Source organism: Rhipicephalus microplus, chromosome 7 (assembly GCF_043290135.1).
Source record: "Rhipicephalus microplus isolate Deutch F79 chromosome 7, USDA_Rmic, whole genome shotgun sequence".
Lineage (NCBI taxonomy): Eukaryota > Metazoa > Arthropoda > Arachnida > Ixodida > Ixodidae > Rhipicephalus > Rhipicephalus microplus.
The window spans coordinates 124,347,372-124,358,688 of NC_134706.1; positions in this window are offsets into that span (position 1 = coordinate 124,347,372).

Sequence of the window (11,317 nt, forward strand, 5' to 3'; positions counted from 1 at the left end):
CCGCGCCTCGCCTAGGAAAAGGCGCAGTAGCGCCACGAGAAACCCTAGCGGCGGTCCGTGGTATTTCCGACCGCCAAGAGAGGCGGCGTGGCCTGGCGGTCGTGCCACTAGAGTACTTCTAGTTCACTATAGTACCAACCGATCACCAGGGTACAAACAAGGATACCAAAAAACATTTTCGCTTAACATATGGACATGCTGAAGTGTCAGTGCCCTTTATGGCACGTTTTCAAAGCAGGCTTCCTAGGTGCTTCCGTAATCACCAATGACCCCTCTGCTCACACCTAAAGAAAAATATTCCGCCATATCCACGAAGTGAATGATGATGAGTGGGCGAAGCTCCGGAGGTAAACCTGGTAAACCATGAATCCTCTGTACATTTTGCCCACTCGATTTTATTACATCGCTCCCCCTAGCGTACGTCGCCGCACTAAATCGAACGATTGCCTTCAACCAATGACACGCGCCATATGTGACATCATTCCTATTTTATAAGATCTCGCGTCTTTCATCAACTACAAGTACCGCTTTCTAGTTTATAACATCTTGGATCTTTTCATCATCAGCTACAAGTACCACCATCTAGTAAACACTACAAGAACTAAACGAGAGGTGGCTACATGGATGGATGGATGCTATGAGCGTCCCCTTTATAACGGGGTGGTGACAAGTATGCCACCAGGCTCGACAAAAAAAAAAAAAAAATCTTTTTTCCTTTTTTTTTATGTTGGCCTAATGCCTCTACTTCGATAAATTCTATCTTAATGAAAAAAAGGTAAATTTTCAGCTTAAGTTCTCTGCCATTTACGGCACACTGTCCATATTTTATTTTTCCAATATTTATTTTTGTCCTTTCTCTCTAATTTTCTGCCACCAATACTCTAACCGTCTCTTACTTATTTCAATCGCGGGTGTGTTCAGCTTTCCATTGTTGTCCCTAAAACCCAAGGCTTCCTGTAGGTTCGTGCCCAAACGTACACCTGGGTGGATATCTCCACATTCAATCAGAACATGCTCCGCCGTTTCCTTATCTTTCCCGCAGCATGTGCATTGTTCTTCTTCTTTACTGAATCTTGCTTTATAACTACGCGTTCTAAGGCAACCCGATCTCGCTTCAAACAGTAAAGCGCTTCCCCTTGAATTATCGTAAAATGCCTCCCTCCTTATTTCATTTTTGCCCTTTCGGTAGTTACTCAAAGCCGGTTTTTTCTCCATAGCTGCCATCCAGTAAATCCTCTCCGCCTCCCTGACTATTCCCTTAACGCTCTTTGTTGACATATGGCTCACAATACCAGCCGTATATTTACTAGTGAGTCTTCTAGTTCTTTTTCTCCACTGTGTGTCCACGCTCTTCCTATACAAATAACGGAACACCTTCTCTGCCCATCTACTCTCCTTCATATTTCTTAGCCTTTCTTCGAACCTTATTTTGCTCTGCGCTTCCCTCGCCTCAAAACCTGCCCACCCCATATCACCCTTTACAGCCTCGTTTGTCGTCTTCCCGTGAGCACCCAACGCGAGGCGTCCCACAGTCCTTTGATTTACATCCATTCCCGATTGCACCTCTGCCCTCATGCACACCACTGAGTTCCCAAAAGTAAGCCCTGGAACCATTACACCCTTCCACAGACCTCGAAGCACCTCATACCTATTGTATCCCCACAACGCTCTGTGCTTCATTATTGCCGCATTCCTCTTTCCTTTTGCTGCCGAGGCTTTTTCCTGTACCTCCATGTATCTATCACTCTCATTTACCCATACTCCAAGGTACTTGTATTCACTTACCCTCGGTATTTCTTGGCCTTGTATGGACACCGTCTGATCACAGGGATCATTGAATACCATCAAACCACACTTCGTTACACTGAATCCTAGTCCAAGAGCTTCACCTTCCCTTCCGCATATATTCGCCAGCTGCTGTATATCATCTCGACTGTCCGCAAATAAGACGATATCGTCCGCATAAAATAAACCTGGAAGCTTCTGCTCAATCATCATGCCGCCCTGTTTGTGTGACAGATTAAAACCAATGTTGCTACCTTCTAGCGCTTTTTCCATACTCACCATGTACAGCATGAATAACAGCGGGGACAAAGGACATCCCTGTCTCAGACCCCTGCTAACCTCAACGTTCTCTTTGCTACGCATTCCTTCCCACTCTATGCAAACTGTATTTTCTCGGTATATCTCCCTCAAAAGCTGTATACAGTCGTCGCCCATGCCCATTCCTTTCAATATATCCCACAAAATTTCCTGATTAACGTTGTCGTATGCCCCAGTGATGTCTAGAAAAGCCACGTACAAGGGCCTATTCTCTATTTTAGATATTTCTATACACTGAGTGAGAACAAACAGGTTATCGTCTAACCGCCTGTCGACTCGAAATCCGTTCTGAAGTTCTCCCAAAATATCGTTATGTTCGGCCCATGTTTCTATTTTCATTTTTACTGCTTGCATCGCCAACCTGTATAGTACCGATGTAATGGTTAGTGGTCTATACGAGCGAATCTTGTCCTTTTCTCCCTTGCCTTTATAGATTAAGTTCATTCTACTTTGTCGCCAACTGTCCGGTGTTTGTCCGTTCTTTAAGCTTTTTTTCTACTGCTTTTAACAATGCTTCTTTAGTGTTATGTCCTAGTTCGTTAATGAGGCTAACGGGAATCCCATCTAAACCCGCGGCAGTGCGCTTTGGAATTTTTCCTTCGGCCTTTTTCCAGTTGAAATTATCTAGTACTAGCTCTTCCTCTGTTGCTTTCTCCGCCACACTTTTACTCACTGGGGAGATCCCCTGGACGCTCTTTTGAAACGAATCGGCTGTTACCTTTTGGATGTAACCTAGCGCTTCGTACCCTTCCAATTGATTTCCTCCTTCATCTAGAATATGTTGTTGCGTTGTGACAGACTTCCTACCTAGCGCCTTTATGTGGCTCCAAAAAATCCTAGGCGCGGCCTCCTTTTTTTTGTGTATCTCTGTCATCCAGCGTTCACTTTCACCTTTAATTTTTGCCTCTACCAATTTCTGTACAAGGGATTTTTTCTCCAAATATATTTCCCATATTTTTTTTACTTCGTCCTGCGGCCGCTTCTCCTTTTTTGCCTTTCTATGCTCCCGTGGTGCTTCGCGTCGCTTCTCGATCGCCTCCCGGATTTCCTTGTTCCACCAACTTTTTGGCTTCCTTTTTCCTTTCCAGCAAACGGTTTTCTTCTCTTTCCCTATCTCCTTCGTCATTAGATGTAACAGCTCCCTATACTCCCAGTCCTTGCCTGGTATTTCGCCTACTTCTTCCTCGACTCTTGCGGCTATATTTATAATTTGTTTGTCATTTAAATACGAGCTGCCAGACTTTGATTCCATGCTCATATTTTTAGTTTCGTATCCCATTTGTAATGTTATTCGTTTATGATCACTACCCAAGCTGTTAATGCCTTCCTCGTCTATCCTCATTTCTGTCAGTTTGTGGTAAATTCCTTCAGTCATGAGACAATAATCAATACTTGATTGCTTGTTTCCGACTTCCCATGTGATCTGGCCGTCACATTTAGGCCCCGTGTTAACTATCTCCAGACTATGTTGCTCGCAAAGATCTAGTAATAACTTCCCATTGGTGTCTGAATATCCGTCAAGGTCATGTATGTGGGCATTCATGTCCCCTAGAAGGATGATTTCGGCCCCATTACCAAATTCCTTAATATCCGCACTCATGCAATCCACTATCTCCTGATTCTTTTCTCTGCAGTTATTCCCCGTCCACAAGTAGGCTACCCCTAGCCACGTTTCCTTTCCACCTACTGTGCCCAGAACCCAGAGGTGCTCTGAACACGTCTGTTTCACTCTAACCCATTTGGCTCCGCGGTGAATTAGCATTCCTACACCCCCACCTTTCCTTTCCGATATGGTCCTGTTACACCCTTCCCAAACATAATTTTTAATATGTGGTGGCTCTTCCAAGTCTCTAAGGTGTGTTTCTGTAACCGCATACACGCCTATCTGTTCTTTGTTTAACTGCTCCTCAATCTCTAACCATTTTGCCTTCTTTCTGCCACCCTGCATGTTTATGTAACTAATTGCAACATGCGCCTTTTTCCTTTTTCTTTTACCTTTTTTCTGGTTTTTCGCAATTCTACCTGTCAAAGCGTCCTCCTGTTTGTTTTCCCTGTTACGAGCTACCCCGGACTCCGAAGGGCCCGTCAGCCCCCCAAAAAAGCTACTGCGCGTCCTGCCAGTCGCCAGCCCACCTCGTGTCCAAGCCTCTTATCGAAATGAATCTTGTCTCTTTGGAATCCACCCCACCTGTGCACTTCCCTGTTTAAATCCACTACCTCGAAACCCTTCTCTCGACTAATTCGCCATATCTCTTTGTTTGCGTCGACTACCGCTCTTTGCAGGTTGACGTTGCGTACTGGTACTTCCGGTACTGTGCATACTACAATTTGCACCTGGGGGGACACGGTGCGCATGTCATCCACCCCTTTCGCCAAGGTCGTCGCTAGTCCTGACGATTCTTTTTTCAGGACGTCATTTAACCCTCCCGCAATTACAACGAGGTTGCGATTGTTAGCTTTAGCTGCGAGTTGTTCACCCGCTTGACTCATTACTGTCCCCAGCGTTTGTCCTGGGAACGTCCCTATCGCAACTCTCTTGTCGCCTTTCACCCTTTCTTTGATTGCCGCTGCGCATCGGACTAAATTTGAGTCACCGGCGAAGATGACCTGTTCAGACATTCCTTCTGAAACCTGCACCTGGCTGCTGACTAGGTGACTAGCGTGAGTCACGGCTGCTGGTTTGCTCCCTCCCTCCCTCAAAACTACTTCCCGGTAGCTGGGCCCTGTGGCCAATGTATCTGCCTTTGTCATGCCTGTTTCCCTCATCTCTCTCGCACGGGGGGTCGTCGCCATAATGCTTCCGCCGTCACCTGCGTCTTCGTTCCCCTTCACGACCTTCGATAGGCCCTTCTCGGCTGCCCGGAGCCTTTCCTCCATGGCTGACGTTTTCTCTCGCTCCTTCGCCAATGCATTCTCCAGCTCTGCGATTTTCTCCATGAGCCCACTCTGGACCGCCATCATATTTTTCATTTTCTCCTCGATCTCGCACTGTCTACACTTGGCGTCATCTTCTGCTTTCTCTTCCGCACTAATTTCCACCTTCCACCCTATCCCGCACTCTGAACACTTTACGGTCTTTTTGACCATGGCTAGCTCAGTTTACCGATGCCCACGTGTTAGAAAACTGTACTAAAATACACTGGTCTAAGCCAAAAAGAACCACAATAATAAATAAATACGCTACACTTCACAGCACCTGCGCATGCACGTGGTCGGTCTACGCGCAGGCCTCAGCCACGTGGTGGCTGGAGAAAAAAAAGACACAGTACAGAATACTAAAAAAAAAAACCGTACACCGTACTAGACCTAATCAAGCTTTACGCTAGCGCCTTACGTTCTCATAACGCTACATACAGAGGCAAGCTGGAAACATGCAAAAACACTTATCTGTAGCTGTCATTCCGGAGCTCTCCAAAAACACGTCCGACCTCGACGAAGGCGCCTCCCGATCCCTCATACAGGAGACGGTACCGCCATCTAGTGAACACTGCAAGAACTAAACTAGAGATGGCTACATACAGGGGACGGTACCGCCATCTAGTGAACACTGCAAGAACTAAACTAGAGGTGGCTACATACAGGCTATAGGGGACGCACAGCCCACGCCCTAAGGAGCTTCGCCCCTAAAACAAATGTGCAGTGGCAAGTCTGCTTTTGCAGCGCCAAGTCGCTAGGCTGTGCGATGCAGGGTTACCATCGGATCTCGTAAACTGCATTGCCGGGTGCCTATTGTGGGCCATCGTCGTAGCTGAAGGCAGGTAACGTGACCCGAGAAGGGGGCAGGGGGAATTAGAAACAAGTGGAATGGACTGATGGTGATTATGATGCTAGAAATACTCATAACCTACTTTCGCACACATGTGCTTACAACCATGCTGTCTGATCGTTCTTAAGCCATGGAACTGGTTAAATTGTTTGCATGCAGGCAGTTTCACAACCTGTCCTGGTACTTGCTAAGCTGAGAGACCAGGCTCACCACTTCCAACCTTGGACCCTGCGTCTGTATGACTCATAACATCTTGGACAGACTCCGTGACCGCTCTCCATTCACAGCGGCTGACTACGCGACCTCCAGGCTGGCCAGCACTAGAGAGCATTGAGGCGCTGGCCTGCTCAGTAATGCTAGTGTCCTCAGAACTAATTGGAGTTGTAGGATAAATTGTCATTCCAGGTTTGACCGAGAGTCAGAAGCCACATTCTCCGCAGTCATTGGCTGGGTGTGCACATGCGAAGCACCACCTCCTAGAAGCTGAGACCGCTCTTTTCAAAGAACAGCCAGTGCAGTTCATGTCTGACATTGCTTTTGTCTCGGAAGGCTCTACAGCATGAATAACTGTGAGAATCAGTAGCTCAAGCACCATCCTGACAACGGCAGTGTCGCAAGAGCACGAGCTTCCTCAGAACCTTCTACCGGAACTCTGCACACAGATCGCTACCAAGATACCCCAGCGACCCTTGACACACAGCAAAGAGCGCAGACGTTGCTCGCACCAACAGCTCTTTAGTTATGACCGCTGGCGCAATATGAGCACACTGTTCTCGGTGACAACTTTTCTGACATGGAAGCTACAAAACAGAAGCGCATGCCTGCTACCATGGCGAAAAAATAGCACTTAAGTTTACTGATATTATGCTCATTTATTCTGCTGAAATAAATACTGCTTTATTTATTTGGTGACTCGGACAGATGTGGGAAGTCGTATGTAAAAAAAAAAACAGTTATTGTTCACTTTGTAAGTGAACAATACGGCACTAAAATGTATGTTAAACTATTGAAATGTTCCTCCCATTCGCATTCTCAAGTACACTCAAATCTTGATATAACGAACCCAGATAACGCAAAATACTGGTTACAATAAAGTAAATGAAAAATTGTCTTGCATTAGATATAGTGTTAGCAATAAACCTTTGTTTTGAATTTTACGATGTAACAAACAAAAAAGGTATGAGTACGTGTTTTTTCAAAAGCTGTAAAGTTGTGAATGAGCAAAACCGAAATCAGCCACAAGTTGCCGTTATACTTGTGGAGCAATGTGTGGAAACCTCGCCTGCGTAGCTTTTCTTCAAATGTCAAGATAAGTTTTGGACGAGTATAGCGTAACTAGTGTACAATGTTAGCACACTATAGAGTGCAGTACATTATAGCCCCTGGGGCATGAAGGGCACATAATCTAAACGCCTCTTTGTTTATGCCAACCTTGTACCAACAGCAGCAATATGTTGTGTGATGGTGTCACTTGTCCCTTTAATAGGGAGGCAATTACTAGGCTGATTCCAAGAGCTGACGTATCGGCTTCCCAAAATGCACCACGAAAGTACAGACAATTTAGTGTTGGTCTCTTTGGTTTTCGAGCAAATTCCGGTCGTGGTGTTAAGATGGAGTCAGAGCTGAGAGTTGATAAAAAACAAGCTATATTCTTGGATAAAGCAGTACAAACCACACACAGACATGGACACTTGGCAGTTATTAACATGAAAAACAACTCCCAAGGTACTCCGATACATTCAAAACAACGGGCACAAACCACAACTCACACTGCAATGCGATCTCTTGCATTAACTATCCAAGAACACTTATAGATTAGGATGTTCTTTAAACAAATTCAGTCCTAAGTTCTTGGAATTAGGCTGGAATGCTTCTCGGCCAAGAAATACTCGCAGAAAGTCTAGTGCTGATTGTCATCTCGCTGCGTCCGAGGTTTCTCTTCTAAAAAGCTTTCATAACTTGTCCACACTTAAACTTCAACTATCTCCGCTTTTACCGAAAAACTTCTTAGCCGTCATCACCATTGGCCACTCGCGCGCTGCCTCTGTAGGACGGCCTTTACTCACTGGCGGAATCTCACACTGACTCCCTCCGTCGCTTGCTGATGTGTCCCCGCCCTGGGTGCTCGAACCATCCAGACTTTAAGTAGCAGTTACTTTTTAGCTTCTGTAACTGTAATACTGTTAGTATATACTGGTAACGGGCCCATGATTGGTTTCAAAAAGTTTGCTTGAGTGGAGCTTGTGACCCGGAAGTGATGCCTGTTATCATTGTTTGTCATAAAAATCAATTAGTTATAGCTGATGATATGCAATAAAGGCCAACACCGGAAATTTTTCTAGGTCAACGGAACTCAATGAAATGCACAAGGCACATTAACTTGCACGTTTGAGCCATTCATGCCAAATTACAGGCTTGAGAGTTTCACAGATTTTTTTCAAATAAATTTCTTAGCTTGCCTTGCTTGTCAGAAATAATGGGAACATTTTGTGTGTGGGACATTGGTTTTTGCAAAGCGGAAGTGATGGAGCTGATGTGCCACTGCAGAATCTGCTTGTATGTCATGGATTGTGCGAGTTTGGCCAATGCTTCCTTGGTTGAGCGTGCGATTTTCTTTTCTGTGTTTGTGGGCGTGCAATTGGTGGCAAGTGGTGTTGCGTTATGGGTCACACATGATTCACCATATATTCATCATAACAGCATAAGCATTTTAGCCGATTGCCGCAGGCACAAACTTGGATGGCCTGAACAAGTAGTGCCTTCTGGCAGTATTATGCGCAACCAGGGAGGTTCTGTCAATGTAATTACGTCATGCATAAAAGCGTACTTGGTTGGGTTTTTAATTTCGGTATTGTAGTTTTTTGGTAATAAATTTCTGAATTAGTTGAGTATTTCGCTTATCGGGCGAGTCACAAGAGTGTCTCAGAAACTTAAAAGCACCATTATCATGTCATGGTAGAAAAATCACCCGAGTTCGCCTTTAACCCCATTGGGTCTATTTGCCCCTTTAACCTGGTAATGTTTCGTGATTGATATATACTGCGCTTTTTATGTATACATTTGCACAGGCGAAATGTAAGAATAGCTTGTGATGTGGCATTTTTATAAGCTAGATGGCGTTTTCATTTGTAGATAGTAGTTCACCAACTACGTTACTAATTACACATTGTAATATTGTTATAAGTTAAATAACTCTCCGTTTTTCTTTCTTCGACATATTTCACCTTAACTGCAAGAAATAAAAGTGAGTGAATGCTTTAACTGTTCCTAGTCTGGAACTTTCTTTGAATTTTACAAGGTAATGTTGATAACTGCTGGGTAGGTACTGTTTCTGTCAGCAATTTTTGGTTTAAGCAAATGCCAATAAAATTGGGGTGAAAGACAAGGCATGGTAGATTTGTATATTGGTACTGAGCCCGTGGTTATACCTCAGTTTAGTCCAAAATGATGCATCATGAGTTGTGGCGGCCACAATTTTGAGGGAGCGGAAAATGCTTCACGGTGGTGTTCTTAAATTTGGTACGCAGCGTAAACAAAATGCACATGGAAGCCACAGCATCGACAAAGGGCACATAATGCCTTACAGACGTGTAACGGTCACCACGCTTCTCTGCAGAGTAACGAATGATAGCATAGCGAGTGCTTCCGCGGTTCAATGAAATCGTGATAATTTTATTGTGTAGGAAGTACCGTACAAGTGGTTCCGAGGGAGGTTACAAGCTTGAATAAAGGCTGTTGCTGTTTAAAAGTTTTGCTGTGCAGGCCTGGTGTTCTTTTCTAATTAGCCGAGAGTTAACCTATCAGAAAAGCAGTTGAACTGTGACTGATCTCCATATGCTTCAAAGGCTGAAGTCTAGACAAGCACTGGCTTCACCACACGTAGTAAAATAAGGCTGGGTCTGTACATGTGGGAATCGCCTTTGACCTCGTGGCCTTGTTCTCTGCTAGCCCAAGCCGTGTGGGGCTAGTGCACGGCATGCTACGACATGCCGCCGAGCACGCCCATCCTCATTGGCCGCCAGTGACAGCTCTTTTTTCACTTGGAGCTCGCTGCTGTCTGGCGCTTGGTTGCCGAAGGAGAAATGCTCTAATGGCCTCAATGAAGAAGTCATGCTCTGCCTTTGTGTGCTACTTATCGTTCCCGCTTGGGTAGTTTCTGCTTTGTGTGGTAAGTGTAGTGTCGCAAGCAGGTGTACTTGATCGCTCTAGCAGAGTTACCCTGATGGCTGGCCATTCCGTGATTGTCGCACTGTGCTGCATCTTTGGTTAATAAACCATTGCTTGTTGGCGAACTGCCGCGAATGCCATTTCTGTGCCGTGCTGCATAGTTCACAAAACCGGCTCTATGCACGGTGGTAGTGCATAGAGCTAGGTTTTCATGGAGCCGAGTCGCTTCGTATAGGGTGAGTTTTTCCAGCAAACCTATCTCCACATAACTGGCGCTGCGCTTCCTATACCCCCACAGTCCAGCTAATTTTCTTCAATTCTCGATGTTTTAGCCAGCTGTTGCTTCAACATAGTACCTGCAATAACCTAAGCCTGACTTATTCATTGCTGCAGGTAGCCTGCTTTGGTGTTGTAAGGATGCAGCCCAAACATCATTGACCAATTTGCCAGTGTGTGGTCAAAGCCTGTACGTACAAAAAGTATCAAAAATTTTGATGTTAGTCCCTCTTGCAAAGAGCTTTCTCAGACTAACGATACCTCGGGGCATGCAGAGAGAAAGAGACAGTAGACACAACTATAACAATGGTGACTTATTACAAGCATTGTAAAAAACAGCAAAAAGTGGACTTCTTTGAGAAGAGGTACAGCCTACGTAGAGGAGGCTGTACATGCAGTATGAGAGCTTAAATGACATCAGGGCAAGGTGTCCAAGTTGGCAATTTATGGAATGCCAGAGCACAGGGTGCTTTGTTGGCCGTTTTTCTGTAGAAACTTGCGCAGTGCTCTCATTTTGAAATGCCTAATTAAAACATTTAGCACAAAGATTGGTGTGCACCATTGCTCAGGATAACTGCATTATGTTGCTCAGAAACTGAAAGCTATGGGTGGTATTGGCTATGATGCCAATGGTATAGTTTTGTCCATATGGCATGAATTCAAGGTGGTTGAAATGATGGCACGTTCAGTGTTTAGCCCTGAATATTTGCGATTCCATCCCCCCTCTACGAAAAATTATGCTTTATTTGAAATTTGAACGTTCAGATCCCACCTATGGAAATGGTGATTTTCCATAAACTAAAATTCCCTTCAACTGGCATCGCAATTAGTATACTATAGTAATAAGCAGCACTTAACATTATCTGTGCTTTCCTTATCCTAATTATCCATTCAATTCATTTGCTTGTGTTTAACATACTGTGAGCCAGTACTTTGCGTACCTTTTTTTTGTCTTTCTGCTTGTGCAAATTAGTGTTGCTATATTTCCAGTGTGTGTACTGCAGT